The 27336-nt window shown below is 38.7% G+C and overlaps 1 protein-coding gene and 1 pseudogene across 4 annotated transcripts in view; one reads left to right on the plus strand and one right to left on the minus strand.

Moving 5' to 3' along the window:
- The window catches only part of SH3BP2 (SH3 domain binding protein 2), a 139826-nt gene that overhangs the window by 91704 nt on the left and 20786 nt on the right, over positions 1 to 27336 (minus strand). The gene's annotated exons all lie outside the window — the stretch shown is intronic.
- Positions 1 to 27336, plus strand: part of LOC141519312 (14-3-3 protein beta/alpha pseudogene) — a 58076-nt pseudogene that overhangs the window by 9663 nt on the left and 21077 nt on the right.

Below are 27336 nucleotides of genomic sequence, written 5' to 3' on the forward strand. Positions count from 1 at the left end.
AGCCAAGATGGCGACAAGAATGGATTGTGTCTTAGGCGCTCTCTCATAAATCTTCGAAACTAAGGACTCTAACTAAATTTTTGAGAGACAGAACCCACAAAGGGACCCAGTGAGGCAGTTCTCCTACTCAAGGTAACCTGGAAAAGAGCAGAAAGGCTCTGCTCCCTGGGGTTGGAGGGGCGGCCCGTCAGAGGGGTGGCCCGCCAGGGAGCCACAGCTCACAGCAGCCAGGTAGTTTCCTGATCTATGCCCCGGAGAGCACCAGGCACAAATTGGGGGAACAGCGGGGGGACCTCTGCCAGAGCAAGCACATGAAGCCCAGCCCTCAGGGCACACAGCTAGCAGCCTGGCCACCTCAACTCAGATTCAGGAAACAGAAGCAAGCAGAGCCTATAAGCAGGAGCCCCCAGGGCATGAGGCCATTGAACCTAGGGAGGGGAGTGAAGAGAGACTGCAGAGCTCTGTCCTCTGTCCCTGGAACAGGACTCTGGGGCACTGACCACATTCAGATCCTGATCATGGTCTAGGCCCCCCCACAGAACAGCAGGGCCCCCCCACCTCAGCCCCATGGCGGGGGTGGGGGTGCATATGGTCATTTACAGACCAGGAGGGAGGACAGAGCCTCACACACTTAGACCCTTGTGAGAGTGTCCCAAAAGCTCAGGAAGCACCTGAGGCTTAGGCTGGGAAAATGAGTAAGCAGAGAAAAAACAGGAACACCATTGAGAAATATTTTGCCTGTGAGACCAAGAAGGATCAAAATACTCAGTCTGAAGATGAGGAAGCACAAGCTCCTGCATCTAAAGACTCCAAGAAAAACAGAAATTGGGATCAGGCTATGACAGACCTCAAAAAAGACTTAGAAAATCAAATGAGGGAGATAGAAGAAAAACTGGGAAAAGAAATGAGAGAGATGCAGGAAAAACATGAAAATGAAGTCAGCAGCTTAGTCAAGGAAATCCAAAAAAATGCTGAAGAAAATAGCATGCTAAAAACCAGCTTAGGTCAAATGGATAAAACAGTTCAAAAAGTTATTGAGGAGAAGAATGCTTTAAAAAGCAAAATTGGCCAGATGGAAAAACAGATAAGAAAACTCTCCAAGGAGCACAAATCCTTCAGACACAGAATAGAACTCAGAGAGATTGATGAATTTACGAGAAACCAGGAATCAATACTTCAAAACCAAAAGAATGAAAAATTAGAAGAAAATGTGAAACATCTCATTGAAAAAACAACTGATATGGAAAACAGACTTAGGAAAGATAATTTAAAAATTATTGGAATACCTGAAAGTCATGATCAGGAAAAAAGCCTTGACATCATTTTCAAAGAATTACTACAGGAAAATTGCCCTGATATCTTAGAAGCAGAGGGCAAAACAGAAATGGAAAGAATCCACCAATACCCCAGAGAAAGAGATCCCAAAAAACCAACCCCTAGGAATATTATAGCCAAGTTCCAGAACTCCCAAGTCAAAGAGAAAATATTACAAGCAGCCAGAAGGACACAGTTCAAATATCATGGAGCTGCAGTCAGGATCACACAGGACTTAGCAGCAACTACATTGGAAGCTCATAGGGCTTGGAATATAATATATTGGAAGGCAAAAGAAATTGGAATGCAACCAAGAATCAACTACCCAGCAAAAGTGAATGTCCTCTTCCAGGGAAAAAGTTGGACTTTCAATGAACCAGGGGAATTTCAAATGTTCCTGTTGGAATGGCCAGCGGTGAACAGAAGGTTTGATCTTCAGATACAGGACTCAGGGCAAGCATAGAGATTGGAGGAGAAGGGGAAAATATGAAGGACTTAATGATGATGAACTGCATGTATTTCTGCATAGAAAAAATGACACTGATAATTCTCATATGAACCTTCTCAGTTAATAGAGTAGGTAGAGGGAGATTTTATAGATGAAACACAGGAGAAAGCTGAATTTGAAGATAAAAATATGGTGTAAAAATGGAGTCAATAGAAAAAAAGGGAAATGTAATAGGAGAAAGAAAAAGGAGAGGGGGAATAGGCCAAGATATTTCATATAATAAGATGTTTCTTTATTACAATGAGCCATTGCAATGATATGGAAGTTTTATATATATATATATATATATACATACACTCAATTGGGCATGAACATCTGGAGTAAGAAGGAGGGGGGGCAGGGGGAAGGGGGGGTGATGTGAATGATGGAGGAGAGGATGGACCATGTGGGGAGAGTGGTCAGATATAACACATTTTCTTTTTTACTTCTTGTGAGGGGCTGGGATTGGATGGCCTGTCTGGGACCATAGGGCCAGGTGGATGCTGGGCCTAAGGGGTGGTATGGGGGCTCAGGGCCTCTTGGCCCCAGAGCTGGGGATCTGTCTGCTGCACCACTCAGCTACCCTACAACAGAGTCAGAGTGAAAGGAGAGAGAAAATATAGTACATGGTAGTGGAGAAATAAGAAAGGAGGGAGTTGCGATCAGCAATGGCAATGGTGGAATAATATGGAAGTAATTTTTGTGATGGACTTATCATAAAGAATGTGATCCACCTGCAACAGAATTGTTGGTGTTGGAACAAAGACTCAAGCAATTTTATTATTATTATTATTATTATTTGGGGGGGTGCAGGGCAAATGGGGCTGGATGGCCTGCCTGGGGCCACATAACAGGGTGATTGTTGGGTGTCTGAGGCTGGATTTGGACCCAGGTGCTCCTGGCTCAAGGGCCAATTCTCTGTCCGCCACCCATCCACCCCTACTATTATTACTATTTTATTTTATTTTGGGTCTTTTTTTTTCTTTTTTTGGTTTTTGCAGGACAGTGGGGTTTGGGTGGCTTGCATGTCACATGGCTGGGTGATTGTTGAGTGTATGGGGCTGGATGTGGGCTCAGGTGCTCATGGCTCCAGGGCTGGTGCTCTGTCCATTGCACTACCTGGCCATATCTACAACTACTACTATTATTTTTTTTAGTTTTAATTTTTTTCTCTCCCCTTTACTTTATTGCTCAAGCGAGTCTATATTTTTTTGGGGGAGTGGGTATTTTGTTTACCCAAACAAGAATATTTTATAAAACATTATTTGTACAAAATGAGAATAAATAAATATTAAATAAAAAAAATACTGTATATAAAAAAAAGACTTTCCTCTCCCTTTGAGCTTAAAAATATCTTTCCCTCATCCTGACCACATTCTAACTTGTCCTATATATTTGTAATGGATTATAACTTGTGCTGTGCTTATTACATATGCGCCTAGAGATGGAACATGGCATAGTGGGAAGAGCCCTGGACCTAGAGTCAAGTAAGATCTGGGTTCAAATCTTTCCTCTAGTACTTAACTAGCTCTGTGACCATTAGCAAGTCATTTAATTTTTTTAAATCTCAGTTTTCTTATTTACAAAATGAGACTATTTGGACTACTTATGTCATGAAGTTTTTATGAGGATAAAATGAGATAATGTATACATAAACCATCCTATGTAAATGCCAGCTATTATTATGAGGATGATCTAATGTCTTCTCCATTAATATCCTGGATTACACACTGTAATAGAGTCAGAAGTAGAATCTTGTCAAAAATTCTAGTTTCTCTCAGAGTCAAAGCAAAGTGCTTTGCATGTAGTAGATTCTTAATAAATTCTCCTATTGCATAATTCTTGTCCTAGGTGGTAATGAAGAGTTCCCCTCATCAGCAACTTGGGAAGAGTAGATACCTTTCCATTCTCCAACTTCCAAACTTTCACACAGTTGACTGGAAGCAGACAAACAATATCAAACATGTTCAATATATTAGGAAGGGCAAACACAAACATGCTCCACTTCCCTATTTCCTAAGGAAAATACAACAATTATGGCTGTCCAAAAGTGAAAAGAATTGCTTTAGAGGGAGTGAGTACACCTTCCATGGAGATATTCGAGTGAAGACTGGATCTACAGTTCTAGAACAGATTACTTGCTGTCAAGGGGAGGAGAGAGGAAAGGGAGGAAGGGAGAAAAAGGAAGAACTCAAATCTTACCCAAAAAAAATGAATGTTAGAAGCTATCCTTGTATGTAGTTGGAATAATAAATAAATAAATTTATAAAAAAAAAGAGAGAGAGAAAAGGAAGCAGGTAAAGGAAAAGGAGAGAGAAGGAAAGAGGAATGGAGAAAAAGGGAGGAGAAGATACAAAAAAGTGGTATTCTTTGTGAAGATAATTTATAGTTAGGAGTAATAAAGTTGAAGGGGCTGTTCGAATTCTAAGTAGGGAAGAATGGAGCTCTTCATCAACTTGAGACACAAAACCCAATTCACAGCTGTTTGCTCCATAAACGAATAACTAATCTCTTCTGTTTTTCTCTGCTTGGAACTGAAAATGAGCATAGCAGAACGGCTGTTCTCACAGAAGATGATGTTCCCAGCACTCAAGGTCCAGGCAGGGGAATGGGACAGATCTGACATTCTTCCCATGCTCCCTATGTCAGGCAAGTGCAGACGCAAACACAGGCCAATTTGTTCTGGAGGGAACTGAATGAAAAAGTGCTCTGATGGGAAGACTGCCCTTTGGGGAGTGTGGTGTAAAGGGCAGGAGGGGAACAAGGCCCCTCACAATTTGGGGAACAGGTCTAATCCCAAGTTCCTCCCCAATTAAACACTGTCAGAAAAGGATTCCAATATCCCAAAGTCATTCTAAAATGACAGCTGGAATCAAGGAGAGGGGTGGGAGAAGAGGAAAGAGCTAACCAAGGAAATGCTTCACATTTCTATAGAAGTTTATGTTTTTCAGAGCAATTTTTTCCTCATAGGCAAAGGCAATACAAGTATTATTAGCCCCCATTTTACAAGTTTTTCATTTGTAAATGAGATAAACAGGAAGATCCCAAGAGAAAGAAAGTTGGATTTGAGACTGAAAACTGGAAAGCAATTTAGAAATTATTCTCAAATCTCACCTCCTCAGGCTGCAGAATAGGAAACCGAGACCCAGAAAAGTGATTTATTGAAGATCCTCTCAGAAATAAATTGCTGAGATGAGATGCAAATCCATGCCCCCCGACTTCAGATTTGGTGTGATTGCCAGTATACAATACTCAAATCTAGGGAACTGGACTACACCATATCCAAGGGTCCTGTTGACTCTAGTCTAATCACAAGCCACTTTAGGTCAGTTCAGTTACCAAAAAAGTAGCTACATTCAAGACCTGAGCCCCATGATAGAGCAGAGGCACTTCCTTCATTGGTATTCCCTTAATCATTGTTTCATGAACTCCTTTAATGCATGAGATTAAACCTATCTCTTAAATAAGATGGTGGTAAAGGAGAGAAGGAAACCAACCCCCTTCAATGCCCTCCATCTCAGCCCCTGAACATACTCCACACAGACTCATTAGCATAAATGCCACCTAATTATCAATAATGGGCAGTTAGGTGTCAATTGGGTAGAGTGCTGGTCTGAAGACAGGAAGATTCATCCTCCAGAATTCAAATCTGGTCAACTAGCTATGTGATCCTTGGCAAGTCATTTAACCCTAATTTGCTACAGTTTCCTCATCTGTTAAGTAAGAAAATGAAAAATCACTCCAGTATCCTTGCCAAGAAAACTCTACATAGGGTCACAAACAGTTAGACATGACTGAAAAGATATATGAAGCTCTTTTCCCTTCATAGTCAAATGCCTAGGGGGAAAAACTATCTATGAACTTTACCTCTATTTCCTCTTCTCCCATTCACTTCTTCTCTCCTTCCAATCTGTTTTTAAGGTTTTACCCCTCAACTGCAACAGCCCTCTTCAAAGTAACCAAACAGATTTTGATTGCTAAAGCTTTTTTCTCAGCCCTCAATGACCCTTCTGCAATTTCTGATGTAAATTCTGACTTTGACCATCCCTAGCTTTCAAGGTACTGTTCACTCTTGATTAATCTCCTACCTGTCTGACTTCTCCTTTCTGTTAGATTAATCTGTTAGAATGTAAGCTCCTTGAGGGCAGGAACTGTTTTTTGGCCTCTTTTTATATGGTGCTTAATACATGCTCATTAATTGACTGACTTCAGTCTCCCTTACTGAACCATCATCATCCTAACCCCCTTGTGTGGATGTCCCTCATAAATCTCCTGGAATTTTTTCTTTCTCTACATGCTACCTCATTAACCTCAACAGTTATCCTGGGTTCAGTCATCATTATGCAGATGGCTTTGAGATCTTTATATCCTGCCCAAATCACTCTAGCATTGGGCATTTACACCTTAAACTGAATAATCCAAAATAGAACTTTCCCAAACCTAGTCCTTCCCTTTCCCCAGTCCATATTTAATCCTTTGTTAAAGCTCATCTTCTATATTCAATTCCATAAACATTTTTGAAGCACCTACTGTGTATCCAATAATGTGCTAGGCAATGAGGATGCAGATAGAGAAAAGAAAATACTCCTTGCTAAGATCTTACTAAGTATAAGTGGAGATGGAAATGATAAAGATAAATAAATAAAAAATATACACCAAGTGATTAAATGGGAAGAGTTAACCATTGAGGGAATGAGGAAAGTATTAGAAGTGACACTGAGGCAGAATGGAATCAGAGATTCCAGGAAGTAAAAATGAGGATTATTCCAGCTACTTCTGAAAGCTTGAACAAAGGTATGGGAAGTGGGTAACGAATTCTCATGAGGAGGCCAGTTCTGTAGCAATTACAATGTAATAATATGGGGTAGCTAGGTGGCACAGTAGCTAGAGCACCAGCCCTGGAGTCAGGAGGTCTTGAGTTCAAATGTAGCTCCAGATACTTAATACTTACTTAGCTGACCTTGGATAAATCAGTTAACCCCATTCCCTTGAAAATATATATTAAAAAAAAATAGCCAGCATTTGTAATGAACTTAAAAATTTAGTTTTCAAAGACTATACAAATATTCTCTCATTTGATCTTCACAACACCTTTAGAAGGCACATAGGTACTGTTATTCCCATTTTAAAGAAGAGGAAACTAAGAGGTGAAGCAGCTTGTCCAGGGCCACCCAGTTAATGAGTAGCTGAATCTGTACTTGAACTCAAGTCTTCCTGCCTCTAGGTCTAGGATATGAAGAGAATGAATGAGAAGTGCCTGAAAAGTAAGTTGGACCAAGGTTATGAAGATCTTTAAATGCTAGGAGCAAAGTGTATTTGCTCTTAGAAGCAACAGAGAGCCACAGAATCTTCCTGAATGATGGAGTGACCTGGTCAGATTTGTGTTTTGTGAATAGAGAGGTAGAGCTGAAGGAGAGAGACTGGAGGCAGTAACAATTGGGAAGCTAATGCAACAGAACAGGATGGTTGAAAGGGCTATATAAGATTGTATGTGAGTGAAGAGTAAGAAATGGATACCGGAGTAGCTATGGAGAGTTGACAAAATAAGTGATTCGATATGGAGGGTGAACAGACAGAATTGAGAACAATTTCAAGGTTGTGAACCTGGACAACTGAAGGGTGGTAGTGCCTTCTATAAAGAAAGGGAATCAAAGAAGAGGGGAAAATTTTGGGAAGAAAATATTTATTTTGAAGATGGCAATTTTGACATTTCTGTCGGACATCCGAATGGAGAGATCCAGCAGGTAGTTGGTAAATTTTCTCCAACCAAAGCACTATTAACTTAGTGTAGACCATATTCTTCTCTCACCTGGATGTGGTGGTTTAAATGACTTACTAGTTTTTAGAATGTCTCCTCTCCAATTCATCCTCCACACCATTGCCTAAATAATCTCATGAAGAATAACAACTTTTGTCACTCCCCTGCTCAAAATATTTTGAAGGTTCCCTATCACCTCTAGGATAAAAAGCCAAAGCCTCAGCTTGTCATTTATAGCCTTATTTGCATATGTCATACATAGATGGTATGACTCTGGGCTGGTCTTGTCACATAACTTCTCAGTCCTCGAGGTAACTCTCTAAGACTGTAAGTTTGAAAAAAATCAGACTGCTTTGTTAGAGGGGAGTTTCATCATTTGGGAGTTCCCTATGGCAATAAAATGACACATCTAATTCTTTGTCCTCATCTCAGTATCTGGCTCCAGCCTGTTCTCAAGTTTACAGATCATTTCTCCCCTTTACACACTATGTTTAGCCAAACTAGCCTAATTGCTGTTTCCCAACTTTATTCGTCATCCTGGTGCCTTTTTTCTCCACTGTCTGTCCTCTTCCTTCTACTCTGCCTCTACCTCTAAGAAGCCCTAGTTTGTTTGTTTGTTTCTCGTTTCTTGTTTCTTTCTTTCTTTCTTTTGCAAGGGAATGGGGTTAAGTGGCTTGCCCAAGGCCACACAGCTAGGTAATTATTAAGTGTCTGATTTGAACTCAGGTACTCCTGACTCCAGGGCCAGTGCTCTATCCACTGCACCACCTAGCCTCTCCCCACCACCCCCAGTTTCTTTCAAGGTTCACTTTATCCCCCATCTTCCATAGGCAGTTTTTTCCCCCTCACTCCCTTTGGGGTGAATGCTTGCTCACTCTTCTTCTTCCTCTTATGATCATGCATTTGCACAAGAACAGGGACTCTGGAAATAGGAAATCTGGTTTCAAATCCTCTTCTGACATTCATCATCTGTGTGATGTTGAACACATCACAGCCTCCCAGGCCTGAATTTCCTTATTTATAAAACAAAAGGGTCAGATTAGATGACCTCTGAGTTTTAGATCCATGAGATTTGTATTTGTCTACATGTGTTCCTCCCATTCCCCTTTTTCCATTAGAACAATAATTGAGGAGAAAATAAGGCATCTATTTTGCCCAATTATATCAACAAAGTTGACAACAGGTGAAATGGATGAATATTTATTTACAAATATAAAAAATATTAAGAATTATAGAACTAGACAATTCTGGCCTCAGATACTTGATATTTACTAGCTGTGTGAAGGGCTGTCAAGGGTCTTCCCCCTTGACAGCTCTTCAAATACATGAAGACAACTAGAGAGAGATTAGACCAATACTTGCACCTTTTCCCAGCTCATCTCAAGAGTGTGAGTAGAGGGGCGGCTAGGTGGAGTAGTGGATAAAGCACCAGCCTTGGAGTCAGGAGTACCTGGGTTCAAATCCGACCTCACACACTTAATAATTACCTAGCTGTGTGGCCTTGGGCAAGCCACTTAATCCCATTTGTGTTGCAAAAACCTTAAAAAAAAAGAGTGTGAGTAGGGTAACCTAAACAAAGAAAAACATGTTTCAACATCCTGACTTTCAGCCAAATTCCCAGCTGTGCTGGTAGAGTAACTCCACCAGTATTTTGAAAATCTACTGCCAAAACATAGCTTTTAGGCACAGCTTGTGAGTCATTTGCAAATCACATGAGATAAAAGTATGAAAAGAGTTTTGCAAACTCTTCAAGGGTGCAAAAGATAACTTTTATCATCATTATTCTTCCTTATTCTCTACTTTATCCAATTTCTAAAGTTCATATTTCATCTGTTCTTAATTTTTCTGCCTTTTTTAGCAAAATGTCTGGTTTCAGAGTCACTTTAACCAATCAAATGATCCACTTAACTGTCTAAATAAAAATCATTTTTCCTTCTAGTTTCTAAGGTTTGCTTAAATGTTACCTCCATACTACATATGACCTCCAAACTTCTGACTCTATGAAGATATACTTTTCTAGTTTTAATGCTGGAAAACACAGCTTACATTAAAAAAAAAAATTAAAACTCCTTAATCTATGATCAGAAGGAAATAAAAATAACAAAATCTATTATTTACTATTTTTTTCTAAAACTATGCCTTGTTTACATCTTTTCTTTTGATAGTAGGTTTCTAACAAGTATTCATTCTCTAGTATACAGGACTGAGATACTCCGACTCTGGGCTACCTGTCCAAAGTCTAGGGTCACCTGCCCAGATTTGGAACAAGACTTAGTTTGCATTACATGACCTTGAAAGTATAATCACTTTTGGGGCAGCTAGATGTCTCAATGGATCAAACTCTGTCTCTAGAGTCAGAAAGACCTGAGTTCAAATCCAGCCTCCCAAAGTTTACTAGTAGTGTGACCCTGGGCAAATCATTTAACCCTGATTGCTTCCCTAAAAAAGCTTAAGAAATATACTCATTTTCCCTCTCTGGGTCAGTTTCCTCCTCTGTAAAATGAAAGGATTAGACTACATCGGGGATTTTTGACTTTTTTTGTTCCTCACATATCTGGCAATCTGATGACATAAAATTCACTGATCCTGTCCCAGAATAGTTTTTACATGATTGAAAGAAAAGATAAATTTCAGTTAGCTTAGGGAAAATAAAGATATAATTTCTCTTCTATCCAAATTCACAGACCCTCTGAAATGGATATAAAGCCCTAGAAGTCTGTGGCCCTCCCTTCTAGTTTTGTCATTTGGTTTATTTTTAGTTTTAAGAGGTAAATTATGTACTTAATATCTATGTACACCATGTCACAGAAACAAAGGATTTGGAGATGAAGGAGCCATCTAGGCTAACATGCTTTTCTAAGAAATCCCCTTTACAACCCCCTGGATCAATGGACATCCAGTCTGTACTTGAAGATCTTAGGTCAAGTCTTGACAACTCATTAGTTGTAGCTCCTCTCATCTACTCTCAGTTCATTCTTCTCTATCTATAAGCGACTTATGGGCTAAGGTTAACTGCCATCTCTTGACATTCTGAGTTTTAAGGGTCCTCCCAATTCTGATATTGTGTTCTTAGGATCCTTCTTGCTCTGATAGTCTGTTTTAAAAGTCCTTTTAGTAATGTCTGTCTAAGGCCCTTCCCAGCTCCAACATTCTAAAACTACATGCGTGGGCAGGTTTGGGCAGCGGGGCAAAGTCTAATGGGTTTGAGGGTTGTTTTGTTGTTATTACAGCTTATATATAATGACTCTGACAGGAAAGTTTATGAAGCTTTTATCAGTAACACTTTGCTATTATCTGATTGGAAAATATGCAAACTTGGGGAATCGAAACACTCATTGTTTCCAAGGTGAGAGGCTGCTTGGTTTCTCTCTCATAGCTCAGATAGAAAGTTAAAGATAGTATAAGGGAAAGCACAAGACTGACATCAAATATAGTGAGACACCAATGAGAAGGCTGCTTGACCTTCAGATCCCCTGAGCTTCAGGTCAAAACAGAGGAGGAGCAGGTTCTCTCAGAATCTCCCATCCTGGCTCACCATTTTATTTATTTTTTTTTATATAACTAGCAACATTTGGGCTCAGTCACTTGTTTTGCAATGACACACAAGCCTTGTAACCATTTTTGAGAAATGTGTCCTGTTTACAAAGATGACTACAAATTCCCTGCCTTACAGAGTGTTTGGTGCTTTGGATGAATTTATAAAGTTCACATATTATTCAATAAAAAGACCTCAAAGTGTTAAACTCCTTGAGACCAAGGACTATTTCATTTCTATCTCTGTGTCTCTAACAACTAACTCAGTGCTTGGTTCAGAATTGTGATTTCATTTCTTTAAGGAACACCTGGTGACAAAACTCCTCTACCAATGTGGAACCTTAGAGCATTGTTGGGAGATCAAAGGGTCACCTTATATTCAGAAAACTGAGATGCTCAACCTTCTAATCCCAATTGCTTTGGGTCCACTTCTGGGAAAGATATTCCTAAAAAACATCAAGCCCCCCAAAAAAGTGACTAGCAGGGAGTTGAAGACCATGCCATAGAAGGAGCATTTTCAGAAACCAGGGATGTTTAAACTAAAGGAGAAAAGAGAAAAAAAAGAGGGGAAAGCTGATTTCAAATATTTGAAGGGTTGTCTTGTGGAGGAAATATTAATCCAATGAGTAAAAGTAATAAGTAATCATTTTAAGAGGACTCCCTTCTAAAAAAGAAGGAAAAAAATTCACATTTATTTTTACAAAGAGGATAACTTAGGGAACAGAAGAGGAAATAATATGCTCCAACTCCCATTATAAGTTAGCTTAAATCTCAGATTTCCTTCCGGGATTTAAATAAATAATTATGAAATATCTAGTATCTGTTGGGAGAAAAAAATATGGAATAGTGCAAACATTTAATGAGTACATGTACTTAGCCTTGGAGTTAGGAGGACCTAGCTGTGTGACCTTGGGCAAGTCACTTAATCCCATTGCCTTGAAAAAAAAAACCCAAAACAAAACAAAAGGGTACTGATGGGGAGACCAGGTACACAAGAGCAACATGTCACTTGGGGTACAGGTACACTTAGGGTATACTTGGGGAAACTGTTTTCTTCCCAAATAAACCAAACTTTAAAGGTTACCATCTAACAATTCTGAGATAACTAATAGATCAGACATTAGGGGTAGATTTTTTTTAATTCAATCTACTCTAAGCTGGTTATGTAATAATTGCCAGGAAAGATCAATCATTCAAACAACCTTTACATTTAGTACTAAAAGTGAGACCATGTTCTGGGCAATTTGGGAGTACAGCCAGTGATGATTAGAAGAGCTCCTAGGTGGGAGAGGTCAGATGATCATCAGCCCAGAAAGTGGTCATAAACACAAACCCCTCAAAATGGCCATATTGTAGAAGAATAATTCCTGATAAAGCCACTCTTAAGCTACTCTAGTCAAATCCCTTCAGGGCAGAACCGGTTTTGTAGCACACACATAAGGGCAAGGAGCCCATGATTGATCCCACTTTGATCAGATTAGGGTCATGATGCACCTACTAAGAGAAGGAAGCAATCTGTCAGACTGCTTCAGTTAGTGGAAGTATCTCCAGATCACTTTTAAACACTTGAAAAGAGAATTCTTATAGAAAGCAGTCTCTATACAGAGGTAGAGCAGGATAATTTATAATTTTAAGAAAATTATTCTCCAAGGGTAAGACAAATCTGAACTATTTTATTGTGATGAAACTATTTTACTATTTTACTGTGATGAAGTAAGCTGTTAGCTTCATTTTTCCCTGAGCACTGTAACTATGTTTTATCTCATTGTGGAATTTTGTCTATATTCCAGGAATATGATCACTGTAACTCCCAAATGGCTTATGTTAGAGAGATTTTCAAAATCATGTTAAATCATCTTTAGTTATCTCTCTCTCTCAGCATAAAGTCTTAAGATTAGAATAAACGAAATTAATTAAAATGATTTCTGGTAAACATGCCTAAAGTAGGACAGAGTTTTCCTCCACACTTTTTTTCTGAAATGAATCACCCACTGGAATTCTTTTATATAATATGTTGTTGCTGAGGAACTAGTTAATAGGAATATGGATCTTCAATTCAGCAGCAAGGATTATTAAGTGCTGACCATGTATCAAGCTCTGTGCTAGGAGAGATGCAATAAAGACAAAAAGTGTTTAGTCTCAGCTTCGAGTAGCTTCCATGTTAATGGAAGATGACAATGACATCTAATGAGTCCTATGAAATCTCATTTAAATATAGAGCAGGACACTAACTAAATAGCTAGCATATTAGCTATAATTTAAAAGCTATGTGTTGGGTACTGGGTTAAGAGATTTACAAATACTTTCTCATTTAATTTCCACTACAGCTTTTTGAGGTATGTGCTTTATTATTCCTTTTACAGTTGAGAAACTGAGGTAAAATTACTTGCCCAGTGTCACACAACTGGTAAGTGCCTGTGATTGCATTTGAACTCAGGTTCCTGACTCCAGAGAATCACCTAGCTGCTTCAACTTCATATTCACTTTAAACTGATGATTGTTTGGTAAGGTCTTATTCCTCATGACTTTGTTCATAGTATTTTCTTGGCAAATTGGTTTGCCACTTCTTCACCTTACAGATGAGAAATTGAGGCAAATAGGAGTTAAGTGACTTAACCAAGGTCACATAGCTAATAAGCTGGATTTGAATTAGAATCTTTGCTAGCTCTAAGTCTCATGCTCTATCCACCACTCTACAGAGCGGACTACTTTAGGGTAGTTTTTATTAATGGATTCTTTGCTAAGCCAACCACTGATTTTAAATTTTATTACAAGTTCAAAACTTACCTCAGATGATCACTACCTATGTGACCTTAGGGCAAATCATTTAACATTGCTAAGCCTTGGTTATCTATCTCTGAAATGAGAGGGTTGGACTCTAGCCTCTACTCATTCTTTTCAATTCTATACCTAGGATCCTCTGAAAGTCTTGAGTAGACTGAACAGGTGTGACAAATATGCAATATACAATATGCAGTTAGCTAATCTGTTAAAAGTTGGCCCTTACAATAAATAATAAGCCACAAAGGCTGGAGGGTCTTGCTTTCACCAAATAAAGAGGAGGCAGGGTTAGCAGTGAACTGGAAGACTGTTTCAGCTCATGAGAAAGTAACAGTTATAGATGTCCAGAGTGCAAGTTGGTCCCACTCTTAGGGAAAATGCTTCTCTACTTTCAAGGTTTTCAAAGAGAATCAAGTATTCTATGAATGAAGTTAGTGCTTTGGGGGGGGGGAAGGAAGAAAGGGGATGTGAAAGGAGAGAGGGAATTATACTCTGGAAGAGGAGGCTAGACAGTGGAATAGAATAACTTAGAGAAGGATAGGGGAGTAAGACTGCTAAACATTTGGAGCTGAGAGGGACAGATCAGGATCCTCTAAAGAGAAGCATCTTCATGGGATCCACCTAATAATACACAGGTGCCATCAGGCAAATTTTCATATGTGTTACTCAGAGAAAGAGAGTGATAGTGACTCTTTCCTGAGAATTAGTAACATAACAAGGGAGTTTAACTGTCAACTGGCAAAAACAACAGTGATTGGATGTTTTCCTGAGGGACTATATTTGGAAAGGGAAGAAGAGTCTGCTAAGGCTTGTCAAACTCAATAACCACTATCCACTGAAGACAAGTCACATTTAAAAAAAAAAAGATAGCACCAGAAAGAATCCAGGAAACAATACTAAAGGTCATCAAGTCCTGGGCGAGAAATGTAATCTCTCTGGGGCAGAAGGTTGTTTTCATGATTATCATTTATCAAAGGTTTGGAGACTTGAAGAGAAATGTCAATTTGGAAAATCAGTAGGTGCCTAAGAAGGTTATTTTTTTATTTTTTATTTTTTAGGGTTTTTTTTTTTGGCAAGGCAAATGGGGTTAAGTGGCTTGCCCAAGGCCACACAGCTAGGTAATTATTAAGTGTCTGAGGCCGGATTTGAACCCAGGTACTCCTGACTCCAGAGCTGGCGCTCTATTCACTGTGCCACCTAGTCACCCCTTGTGCTACCTAGCCACCCCTGAAGGTTATTTTTAAGGATGGGGTTTATATTTCTAGACTAACGTTTAAAACATAGAAATAATGCATGACTGGCCTGGAATAGAGTACACCTAATAGAGGGGCAGTAAAATTCTCTTTGGGGCAGCTGGGTAGCACCATAGAAAACTCCTCCTTAGTTCAAATTCAGTCTCAGACATTTACTAGCTAAAAAACCTTGGGCAGGGGTGGCCAGATGGCACAGTGGATAGAGTGCCAGCTCTGGAGTCAGGAGTACCTGGGTTCAAATCCGGCCTCAGACACTTAATAATTACCTAGCTGTGTGGCCTTGGGCAAGCCACTTAACTCCATTGCCTTGCACAAACCTTAAAAAAATTAAAAATAAAAATAAAAGACCTTGGGCAAATCACTTAATTCTGTTTACTTCAATTTCCTCATGTATAAAATGAATTGGAGAAGGAACTGGCAGACCATTCCAGTATCTTTTACCCCATGAGATCAAGGAGAGTCAGACATGACTGAAAAACAACTTGAGGGGGGGACCCCATTTTCCTTGCAGGAGCTCTTGACCTTTGCACTCTTAGATGTCCACTACTTCAGTCAAGTTGGCCCGTGAAACAGTAATGTGATCTCAAGAAAATTCTCTAAACCTTTTGTAAACAAATAGGATTGAAGTAGCCTGATGTTTTAGTAAGAGTTTTAGAAAATGCTAGGTTTGGAGTCAGAGGTTTGACCCTTAGGTTTGATACTGGCTCTTTGTGTCCCAATTGCCTCAACTGTAAAGATAAAGGGGTTAGACATAGTGGTCTTCAAGGTCCTTTTCATCTCTGAATCCTATCATCCTCTGACTGTTATGGGGCAGGAGAGGGAATGTGGAGGTAAAAGAATCCATTGGAGGATGGCAGAAAAGTAATGCAGGTAATTCCCTTGACTGGCAGCATCTTGCCCCCTATGCACTGGACCCAATGAACCTGAACATTCCACCCACTCCTTCTCAGAAAAAATCAGTCAAGGAAATTAACTTGCATTACTTCCTGCTTCTTAGTGGAGGTGGGTGGGGGCCAGAACCCAAGGTAGTTTGTAAGGTATTAGTCATCCAGCCAAGCAGCAGAATCCTAAGGTTAGCTCGGAGCAACTCAATGCTACCATCAAGGTGCCATCACAATTATTGTCTCTTGCAATATTTAAAGCCATCCACAATCCTATCTTTTCAGTTTTCTCTTACTACTCATTTTCACATATCGCTTACTACATAGGTAATGTAGAGAAGTATGCTCACTTACCTGAGCCCTGGTTTGCTCACCTGCAAAATGGGGAAAATAATACTTGCATGACCCACTACATAAGATGACTTTGATCATTGTCCCTTCCAATTTTAACCTTAAAGTAATATTGAAATATGAAATGTGACTGAGAAAACTAAGCCTCTGTATGCTCACTTATAAAATTCAATTTAGGAATTATACATTTATTAAACATCTGTCATATGCAAAGTAATGGCCGCAAAAAGGACAAAAAAACCCAATAGTTATTGTTCTTAACACATTCTCCTGGGTATTTGTAAAATATAAAGTCAGGTGTGATAGAGGCATAGAAAAAATATAGGCGAGGTCCTACAGGAAGATAGAAGACATTTTTTAACAATAGTTATTGTTGCATATGAGGGAATATAGTGTGTGTACAGATAAGTAAAATACAAAGCTAGGTGTGATGGAGGCATAGGAAAAATGTAGGCAAAATCCTCTAGGAAGATGTAAGGAGGGAGAGAACACTCTTACCTAGGAACCAGGGAAGGCTCAGTGAAAGAGGTGGTTCTTGAATGAATCCTTGACCCAAGGGTCTTAAATGTGAGGATGAGAAGACTGTATCTTTCAAGCATTGGAGAAGGACATGTTGCAAAGGCAGGATGCAGGAAAAAAAAAAGTGGAAATGACAGGTATGTTGACCTGGAAAGCATTGAGTGGTTCAGTTTGGTTGTAGGGTCAGTGCAATATTCAAAAGAAAATTGAGTGAAGTAAGGCTGGAATGGCAGGTTGAATGTAGATTATAAAGTCTTAGACTCCAGCCTGTAGAGTCTGTACCTTATCCTTTAGAAAAGACAGAGATACCAACGGTTTTTGAAGAGGGGAAGGAGTCATCACATGGAAGGAAGATGATTTGGACAGTTCTGTGTCAGATGGATTGGGCAAGGGAAAAGAATGGAGGAAATAGAAGGAATCCATTAGAAGGCTAGTAAAATAGTCCAAGACAAAATTCAATTTAATTTAATTCAATAAATATTTATAAAACACCAGCTGTGTGGAAAAGCCAAGAGCTTACATTTTATTGAAGGATAAAACATGCAAATATTTCCAAATCATGCTGCCTACACTTTGGCCATCCATTCCACCCCTCCCAATGGAAATCTGGACTCTGAAAGATGAGCTTTCACTATAGCTTACACAGGTCCAGTTCTTCCTCACTGTCTGACCCTTTCTATTCTCTACCACAAGAAAACTGAACCTGGTGTTCTGTGGGTACAGCCTGTGAGAGCCCCCAGCCTCCCCAATGTCACAGGAGCCTCTGGGGGAAAAGTTAAGAATAAAAATTATACCCCCACCACAGTAAAGTGATGAATTGTGCAGTGACAATGAAGGGTTGATGGCAGGATAATATGATACACGGTACTGTGCTCAGACATGAGAATACAAAGGTGAAGATGACCATTAATAAGTGGAATAATCTTCTACATGAAATAAGGAAAGTGGGGCAACTAGGTAGCACAGTAGGATAGAACACCAGCCCTAGAGTTGGGAGGACCTGAGTTCAAATCCAGCCTGACAATAATTACCTACCTGTGTGACCTTGGGCTAGTCACTTAACCCCATTGTTTTGCAAAAAAAAAAAAGAAAAGAAATAAGGAAAGTGCACAGATATTAATGCTAGTGGCTCAGCATTTTGTTGTAGGCAGCTAGCGTACAAGATAATAAGAGATTACCTCAGAATCAAGAGCCTAGCCACAAACGCTGCAGGACCCCAAGCAAATCTTTTTTTTTTCCTGAGCAAATCTTTTTACCTCTTCAGTGTCCTAAGATTAGAATTTTCAGAAAAAGGAACAGATTTTGTATTGGTAAAGTCAGTCCTTTCCCTGAGAGGTTGACAACAACGAAATCACAAATACAGGACAAAATGTTTAAAGTATAACAAATTGATAGAGACAATGTTCACTTGTGGGGAAAAAAAATTCCCAATTTTTCTGTCCCAGACACTCTGGAAAACTACTCTGACTCTTTAACAATGAGGGTCAGATTGTGACTTGACAAGGTAGTTCCACCTTTTTTCATAAGGGAAAGGAAGAGTAGAAGTCTCAGCCCTAGTATGTCTAATAAAATAAATAGGCACTCAGGTATTTATTGGGTTGAATAGAGTCATACAAATTATAATTTAATTCAGAAGAGGTCCAAACAGAGAAGAGTAAGAATTCAAGTTATTTTTGTTCAGTCTTTTCAGTCATATCTGACTCATCATGACCCCACTTGGGGTCTTTCTTGGCAGAGATACTGGAATGGTTTATCATTTCCTTCACCAACCCATTTTACAGATGAGTAAACTAAGGCAACCAGGTCATGTGACTTACCCAGGATCACACAATTGATAAGTGTCTGAGGTCAAATATGAATTCAGGAAGAAGAGTCTTCTTGACTCCAGGCCCAGGATTCTATTCTCTGTGTCACTTTCCTGCCCCTCATTTTTTTTTAATCCTGAAGAATTTTTATTGTTTCTTTTGTTTTAACATAGTTTATTTTGTTTTAACATGTTTATTTCCAAATATATTCCTCATCCTATGGCAATGATCATTTCTCCTAAAGAAGAAGGGGGGGGAAAAAGCAGTTCTGCAAAACTAATCAATATATCAACCAGCTCCAGACAGTAATTCTGACCTGGATCACCTTTCACCTGGGCTCTCGAAGTAACCTTTTACCTTGTCCACCTCCTTTCAATTTCTCCTCTTTCTAAAGCAATCTTACCCCAATGTTAAAATGATCTTTCTAAAGCATAGGTTTGAATATGTCACTTCCCTGCTCAAGGATCATCAGTGGCTCCCTAATGCCTCTAAGAAAGGAAAAAAAAAAACAAACTCAGTTTGAAAATTTCAAAATCTGGCTCTGACCCAGCTTTTCTATTTAATTGCATATGATTTTCTCTTATATATGCTATTCCAATCAAACCATCTTGCTTGTTGCTCCCTATATTTGACATATTATATCGGGAATTCTGCTTTTGAACCAGATTTATCCCATACCTGGAGAATGATAATATTGAAAACCTGGGTAAGAAGAGACCCTTCTTATCTTTGCCTTTTAGAACTCTTAGCTTCATGGAAGGCTCAGCTTGCCTCTGGAAAGCACTGCCTCATTTCCTTGGTTATTAGTGCTTTCCTTTATCCTCAGATTATCTTGTCTTTTCTTACTTGAATGAATGATAGAGCATTTATTAAACACTTGCTGGATGCCAGCACCATGCTAAGCACTATATACAAATACAGCTCTAGACATTGTAATATGGAAAAGCTGATAAGAGTTCAAACTAGGGTGACTGCTGGCAATGGAAAGAGAAGAGAAAAGAATTTGTCTTATCAAGAAAAAATTGATTTCCACTTTCCTACAAAAAGGGTTTCACCCAAAGGATGCACATAATTTGTCCTTCCTTTGAGCCCATCTGCAGGAGAAGGGCATGCATAAATTTTTAGGAGCAAGCTCTGTTTCCTCAAAGGCAGGTTTCTTCAAGTTAATCCTGAATCTTTATTTAATCACCCACCATTTTGACTAAATCATCTCCTCTGGTCATAATTCAGGCTCCAAAAAAGTCTTTTACTTTTATTTGAATGAAAGGAAATTAAAGGTATCATGGTATGTTGGGAAATATTACTGAATTTAAAAAAAATTTAAGATCAAAGGATTGTAAGTTTTAAAGCTAGAAGGGATTTAAATTCAGCTCCTGCATTTTACAGTTAGGGAAACAAAGGCCCAGAGATTTTGACTTAATTTTTTTTTCCATTTACATAGACACAGGAGCTTAGCAAGTCACTTAGATCTCTCTGTGAAATGAAGTACCTGAACTGCACTGGTCCTTTCCCACTCTAAATCCTATTCCAGTATAACCACCTGAGTTCTCCCTTCCTACTTCCCCAATTTCCATCAGCTACAATAAGGTTGGGTATGGGGGGAGGGAGTATAATACTCTATTATTTTAATTTAAAATCTGCTATCTATTAAACAATTAGAAAAATGTCAGTTGCTCATGGATTGGCCAAGCTAATGTAATAAAAATGACAATTCTACCTAAATTAATCTGTGTATTCAGTGCTTTACCAAATGACCAAAAAAATTATTTTATAGAGCTAAAAAAAATTAACAAAATTCATGTTAGAATGAAAGGTCAAGAATATCTCAAAGAGTTCATAAAAAGGGGAAAATACCCACATGTACAAAAATATTTATAGCTCTTGTTGTGTCAAAAAATTGGAAATTGAGGGGATACCCATCAATTGGGGTATGGCTGAACAAGTTGTGATATATGGATGTGATGGATTGCTATTGTTCTGTAAGATATCATGAGGAATGGGACTTCAGAAATACCTGGAAAGACTAGCATGAACTGATGCTGGGTGAAGTGAGCAGAACCAGAAGAACATTGTTCACAGCAACAACATTGTATGATAATCAACTATGATATACTTAAGTCATCCCAACAATATACAGTGACCAAACATAACTCTAAAAGACTTGTAATGGAAAATGCCAACTACATCCCGAGAAAGAACTATGGAGTCTGAATGCAGACTAAAGCTTACCATTTTTACTTTTTTTCTTTCTCATGGTTTTCTCCTTTCCATTTTGATTCTTCTTTCACAACTTATATGGAAATATGCTAAATCTAATTGTACAGGTCTAACCTATATCAGAATATCTGCTGTCATGGAGAGAGTTAGAGAAGGGAGGAAAGGAAAGAATAATGTGGAACTCAAAATTTTACAGCAAGTAAATGTTGAAAACTAGCTTACATGTATATGGGAAAAATAAAATACAAAAAAAAGAAATTAAAAAAAAGAAAGAAAAATAACTAGTTCAACGCCCTCCATCTAATGTGCTTCCCATTGATTAATAGTCAGTTAGATTCATCTAGCTTTTCTAAGAAGGTACAGTAACTATAGTTGATACAAAAAACTTCTTCTAAAAAGCTGGTGACACACTATCCCCTTTTACATATGGGTCCCTGAGGAAAGGTGGCTCAAACTCAGAGTGCATATAGGGCAAAGGAAGATCTCATACATAGATCCTGGTTATATTGAAGCTTCTCATGAAGTTTCGCTTTGGTATATACAGCTTTTTGCTGGGTTTCAAGATTTAGAGCCCACAGAGTCCTGAAGCTGCCTTGTCTAATTTGTCCTTCTCAATGAAGATAAAATCATTAGGCAATGTTGTTCTGAGGACAATGCTACCATCAGGGAGCTGAAAGGTCCAAATTCCTGTCCCCTTGAAGTTTACAAATGCATCCTCTGGTCAGGGGGGTGGGGCGAGGAAAGGGACAGAAAAGAATCCTCCTGAGATTCCATCTCAGGGGCTTGGCTGAACCTGTTTGAGCCCAGCTAGCCATTCATTTGAATGCTCTTCAACCACCAAAAAGTTTTCCTCTGTGATTTCCATTCAATTTGTACCTTGTTCATATCTTTAATTGACTTATTCTTAACTTAAAGGTGTCCTCACCTGATAAAAGCATTTGGGAATAGAGCATTATACATTTGATGGAGTTTGAAGGATATAGAACATCTCTTTTATACCTGTCTTATAGAAAGAGTGATTGTTTATTAAGATGTCAAAAAGAGGTGGGCAGAGAGGGAAGGCCCAAAATGCACATTGTGCATTTGAACAAAATAATCTAAATATTCACCTCCTACTCTTCTGCTGAAAAACCACTCAGGCTTTGTCATTAAACTAGAGATTATTTCATGCTCCTTAAATAAAGTGGGTGGGGGACAGTACCTAAGGCATTTGATTCTTCCTGGTAAACTGTTAGTCATCCAGTTAAACAGATAAGCATATTAAGGTCATGTCAAAATTATAAGCATGTTATGAATATTAACTGCATTCAAGACTCCTCAATGATGCATAAAGCTTTTTTTCATCTTTTTTGAATTTTTTTTACAATTTTTCCCCTAATCTTGCTTCCCCCACCCCCCCACAGAAGGCAGTCCGTTACTGTTTATAGTTTCCATGGTATGCACTGATCCAAGTTGAATGTGATGAGAGAGAAATAATATCCTTAAGGAAGAAAAATAAAGTATTGTGCCTAATTGTTACACTAATGGAATGAGCAAGTCCATCAAAGTTGATCATCAATCCCATGTTGCTGTTAGGGTATACAATGTTTTTCTGGTTCTGCTCATCTCACTCAGCATCAGTTCGTGCAAATCCCTCTAGGTTTCCCTGAATTCCCATTCCCTCCTGGTTTCTAATAGAACAATAGTGTACCATGACATACATATACCACAGTTTGTTAAGCCATGCCCCCTTCCATATCATTGCATAAGCTCATTGTAAAATAAATAAATAAATAGATAGATAGATAAATAAATAAAAATTTAAAGATAGCTTTTATATGATATATCTTAGCCTATTCCACCTCTCCTTTCTCTTACTCTCAGTGCATTTCCCTTTTAGCTATTAACTCCATTTTTACAATATATTATATCTTCAAATTCAGCTCTCTCCTGTGTTTCATCTATAAAAGCTCCTTCTACCTGCTTGATTAAATGAGAAGTTTCATATGAGTATTATCAGTATCATTTTTCTATGCAGGAATACAGTTCATCATCATTAAGTCCCTCATATTTTACTCTTCTCCTCTGCTCTCTATGCTTCCCCTGAGTCCTGTATTTGAAGGTCAAACTTTCTGTTCAGCTCTGGTCATTCCAACAGGAACATTTGAAATTCCCCCTGGTTCATTGAAAGTCCATTTTTTCCCCTGGAAGAGGATGTTCAGTTTTGCTGGATAATTGATTCTCAGTTGCATTCACAGCTCTTTTGCCTTCTGGAATATTATATTCCAAGCCCTATGAGCCCTTAATGTAGTTGCTGCTAAGTCCTGTGCGATCCTGACTACAGTTTCATGATATCTGAATTGTGTCCTTGTGACTGCTTGTAATATTTTCTCTTTAACTTGGGAGTTCTGGAACTTGGTTATAATATTCCTGGGGGTTATTTTTTTTAATCTCTTTCCGGGGGAGATTGGTGGATTCTCTCAATTTCTATTTTGCCCTCTGTTTCTAGGATAACAGGGCAATTTTCCTGTAGTAATTCTTTGAAAATGATGTCAAGGCTCTTTTCCTGATCATGATTTTCAGGTATCTCAATAATTTTTAAATTATCTTTCCTGAATCTGTTTTCCATATCAATTGTTTTTTTTCATTGAAATATTTCACATTTTCTTCTAATTTTTCATTCTTTTGGTGTTGAAGTATTGTGTCTTGACTTCTTGTAAAGTCATCAGCTTCCTTTAGGTCCAGTCTACATCTGAAGGATGTGTTTTCTTCAGAGAGCTTTCTTATCTCCTTTTCCATCTGGCCAATTCTGCTTTTTAAAGCATTCTTTTCAATAACTTTTTGAACTGTTTTATCCATTTGACCTATGCTGGTTTTTAACATGTTAAATTTCTTCAACATTTTTTTGGATTTCCCTGACTAAGCTGCTGACTTCTTTTTCATGTTTTTCCTGTATCTCTCTCATTTATTTTCCCCATTTTTCTTCTATCTCCCTTACTTGCTTTTCAAAATCTTTTTTGAGCTACGTCATAGCCTGAGCCCAACTTCTGTTTTTATTGGAGTCTTTAGATACAGGAGCTTGACCTTCCTCATCTTCAGATTGAGTATTTTGATCCTTCTTGGGATCATAGACAAAGAATTTCTCAGTGGTGTTACTCTTTTTTCTGTTTACAGATTTCTCCAGCCTGTGCCTGGTTTTGGGGTGCTTCCTAAGTTTTTGAGTATTATTAGGACACCTACTTTGGGTGTTTTTTTGGAACACCCCACTGGGACCTTTATTCCTCCAAGGTCTTATGCTCTCTTTCTTGTGATTTGATATGTAGATGACCACAGGCACTCCCCTCTGACCTGGAGCTGTGAGAAGGGTCTCTGCTATCTTAGTATGGAAGGTCAAACTGCAACTTGAATCTGAATGTGGGCAAACAGCAGAGTCCTGCCCCAGGGAGAGCAGAGAGATTTCTGCAGTCTCCCCTGACCCCCTTACCTTCTGTGGGCTGTACTCTGGAGGTACAGGCTAGTTTCCCCAGATTCCTATTGCAGGTTCTCACCACAGGGCTGCTCTGAGGCCAGTGCTTCTCACTCCATACTCATTCTGGTGCAGCAGAGTTCTCTCACCTCCCCTTCAAGCTGTTCCCGGTGATCCCTGGGCTGAGCTGTGGTGGAGCTTCTTTCCAACCCCCAGTCCTGGTGAAACACACCTTTCCCTTGGAATCAAGTTATCTGCATGAAGCTTTGAAAAAGATACCAGCTTTCCCCCTTTTGGGTACTTTTCTCTTCTTTCTCAACCTTCCTTTCTTTTTCTTTCTCCCCTTCTGCTTCTTCTAATTTTAGACTTTCAAAGAATCTTCTTGATCTGGGTTGATCCTCTCCTCCCCCCATCCTCTCCCCAGAGCCCTGCTGCTGCCACTACCCCCATGGCCCCCCAAAACCTATCCACTGTGGAGAAGATTGAGATAATAATCCAGGAGGCTAAACTGATTGAGCAAATCAAGCGCTTTGATGTAACAGCCACCTGCATGAAGGCAGTGATGAAGCAAGAGGTTGAGTTTGGAGCTCTCCAATACAATCTGCTTTGGGTGGCCTCCAAGAATACAGTCAGGGGCAAAGATCAGCCTGGAGGGTCAATTCAAGCATGGAACAGAAAACAGACACCCCCTAACAAGAAGATGCAGCTGATCAAGGGCTGCCATGAGAAAATGGATTGTAAACTAAGATCCAACTGCACTACCATCCTGGAATTGTTGACTAAGTTTTTAAGAGTCAATGTGACTAATTCAAAGAGCAAGATCTTCTGTCTGAAAATAAAGGGAGACTACTTCCGGCACCTCACTGAAGTAGCCTGTGGTAATGACTGAAAACAATAGATACTTGCCAAGAAGCATTTGATGTCAACAAGAAAGAGATTAATACACATTCATTTCACCTGAGGCTAACTCTTTAGTTTTCTATATTTTATTATGAGATCCTCAATAACCTCAGTGTGACTACACATTGACTAGAATGGCTTTTGCAGAATGATACACTGAACAAAGACTCCTTCAAAGACAGTAGTACTACTTATGCAGTTGCATAGAGACAACTTAACATTATGAGCATCAGAAAGTATAGGAGAATATAACGCTGCAAGAAGGTGCAGAAAATTCAAATTCATCTTCTTTTCTCTCAAAAAATCTTTTTTTTATATATGTCTCCATTCCTTATAGCTCCTCTTGGATTTCCTACAGTAGCAAAGAAAACCCTCCCAGTAACCTCAGACACTTAATAATTGCCTAGCTGTGTGACCTTGGGCAATCCCATTGCCTTAAATAAATAAAATTTAAAAAAAAGAAAAAGAAAAACAGGTGCAGTGGATAGAGCACCAGCCCTGGAGTCAGGAGTAACTGAGTTCAAATCTAGCTTCAGACATTTAATAATTACCTAGTTGTATGGCCTTGGGCAAGCCACTTAATCCCATTGCCTTGCAAAACCCAAAAGAAAGAAAGAAAGAAAGAAAGAAAGAAAGAAAGAAAGAAAGAAAGAAAGAAAGAAAGAAAGAAAGAAAGAAAGAAAGAAAGAAAGAAAGAAAGGAAGGAAGGAAGGAAGGAAGGAAGGAAGGAAGGAAGGAAGGAAGGAAGGAAGAGAGAGAGAGAGAGAGAGAGAGAGAGAGAGAGAGAGAGAGAGAGAGAGAGAAAAACCACCCAAATACATGGAAATCAACTGTTTATTGCCTTTTCACACTGCAGCTTTGGGGGAACTCCATTCCTTGATTTGTGTTTATCTTGGCCTTCTTGCTGTAGAATAAGTGTTAATAGCTTAATTTCATATATATACATAAGTAACTTCCAAACACTGAGATACAGGACTAAAGTGTATCTCATATTTAAAAATCTGACCCAGTTAGTTATGCAAGTGACTGTTTTGTATTACAGAGAAAATAAGTATTTAACATAGCTTCCCCACATCTACTTCCATATTCCCACCCTATTTTTCAGAATTTTCTTTTTAGTAAACAACTTTCACATAATATATATATATATTCCTTTTAAGGAGGAATCTGGAACTACTGGGTCAAATGGAAACAATTTTGGCATTTTAGAGTTAGAGATCACAAACTGAAATCACAAACTGAAATATTCTTACTATAAAATAAGTCCTGTGACAGCAGGAAGCTTTCTTATTGTTTCTTACAAAAAGTTGCTGCTGTTTCATTTGCTAATTTTCCTCTCTCAATAAAAGTTAACTCACACTTCTGCCTTTGTAGTTCTGATGTCCTTTTCTATGTAATAGAAATAGCAGCTAACTATTAGAATACAAATGTTGCTTTTTGACAAATTAAAGTGCATTTATTTATAAATTTATTAATACACGAGAATGAGAGAAATCATTGAAAATGCGCAAGTCAACTGATATCTTATTGTCTGATCTTGCTCTCTCTTTTATTTTATGTTTCTTCCTTAAGGACATGATTTCTCTCTCATCACATTCAATTTGGATCAGTGTACAACATGGAAACAATGCAAAGACTGGCAAATTGCCTTCTGTGGGGGGGTGGGGGAGGGAAGTAAGATTAGAGGAAAAAATTGTAAAACTCAAAATAAATAAGATCTTTAAAAAAATGCACAACTCCACACCTAACATTTTTAGTGCTTTTCCATGGAGATTTTGTGTACATGGGATTAAAAAAAATTCTGATAAATATATTTCAACCATGTGTTTATTTTTATAAACATTATTCCAAGAAGAGATTCTTTGGCTTAAGCCAACTGTCAAAAGGGTCCAGGTCACAAAAAAAGATTAAAAATTCTTGAACTACATCATGCCGACTTCAAACTCCTTGAGGGCAGGGAACATGTTATTTTCTACCTTGGCATCTCAGCATCAAGCATTCAGCAATCATTACTTGTTGTACTGATGGGATCACATTTTATATGAAATCTTCTTGTTCAAGATTGGTTTTTCAAGTTTATTATTTAACTAA

Source organism: Macrotis lagotis, chromosome 3 (assembly GCF_037893015.1).
Source record: "Macrotis lagotis isolate mMagLag1 chromosome 3, bilby.v1.9.chrom.fasta, whole genome shotgun sequence".
NCBI lineage: Eukaryota > Metazoa > Chordata > Mammalia > Peramelemorphia > Peramelidae > Macrotis > Macrotis lagotis.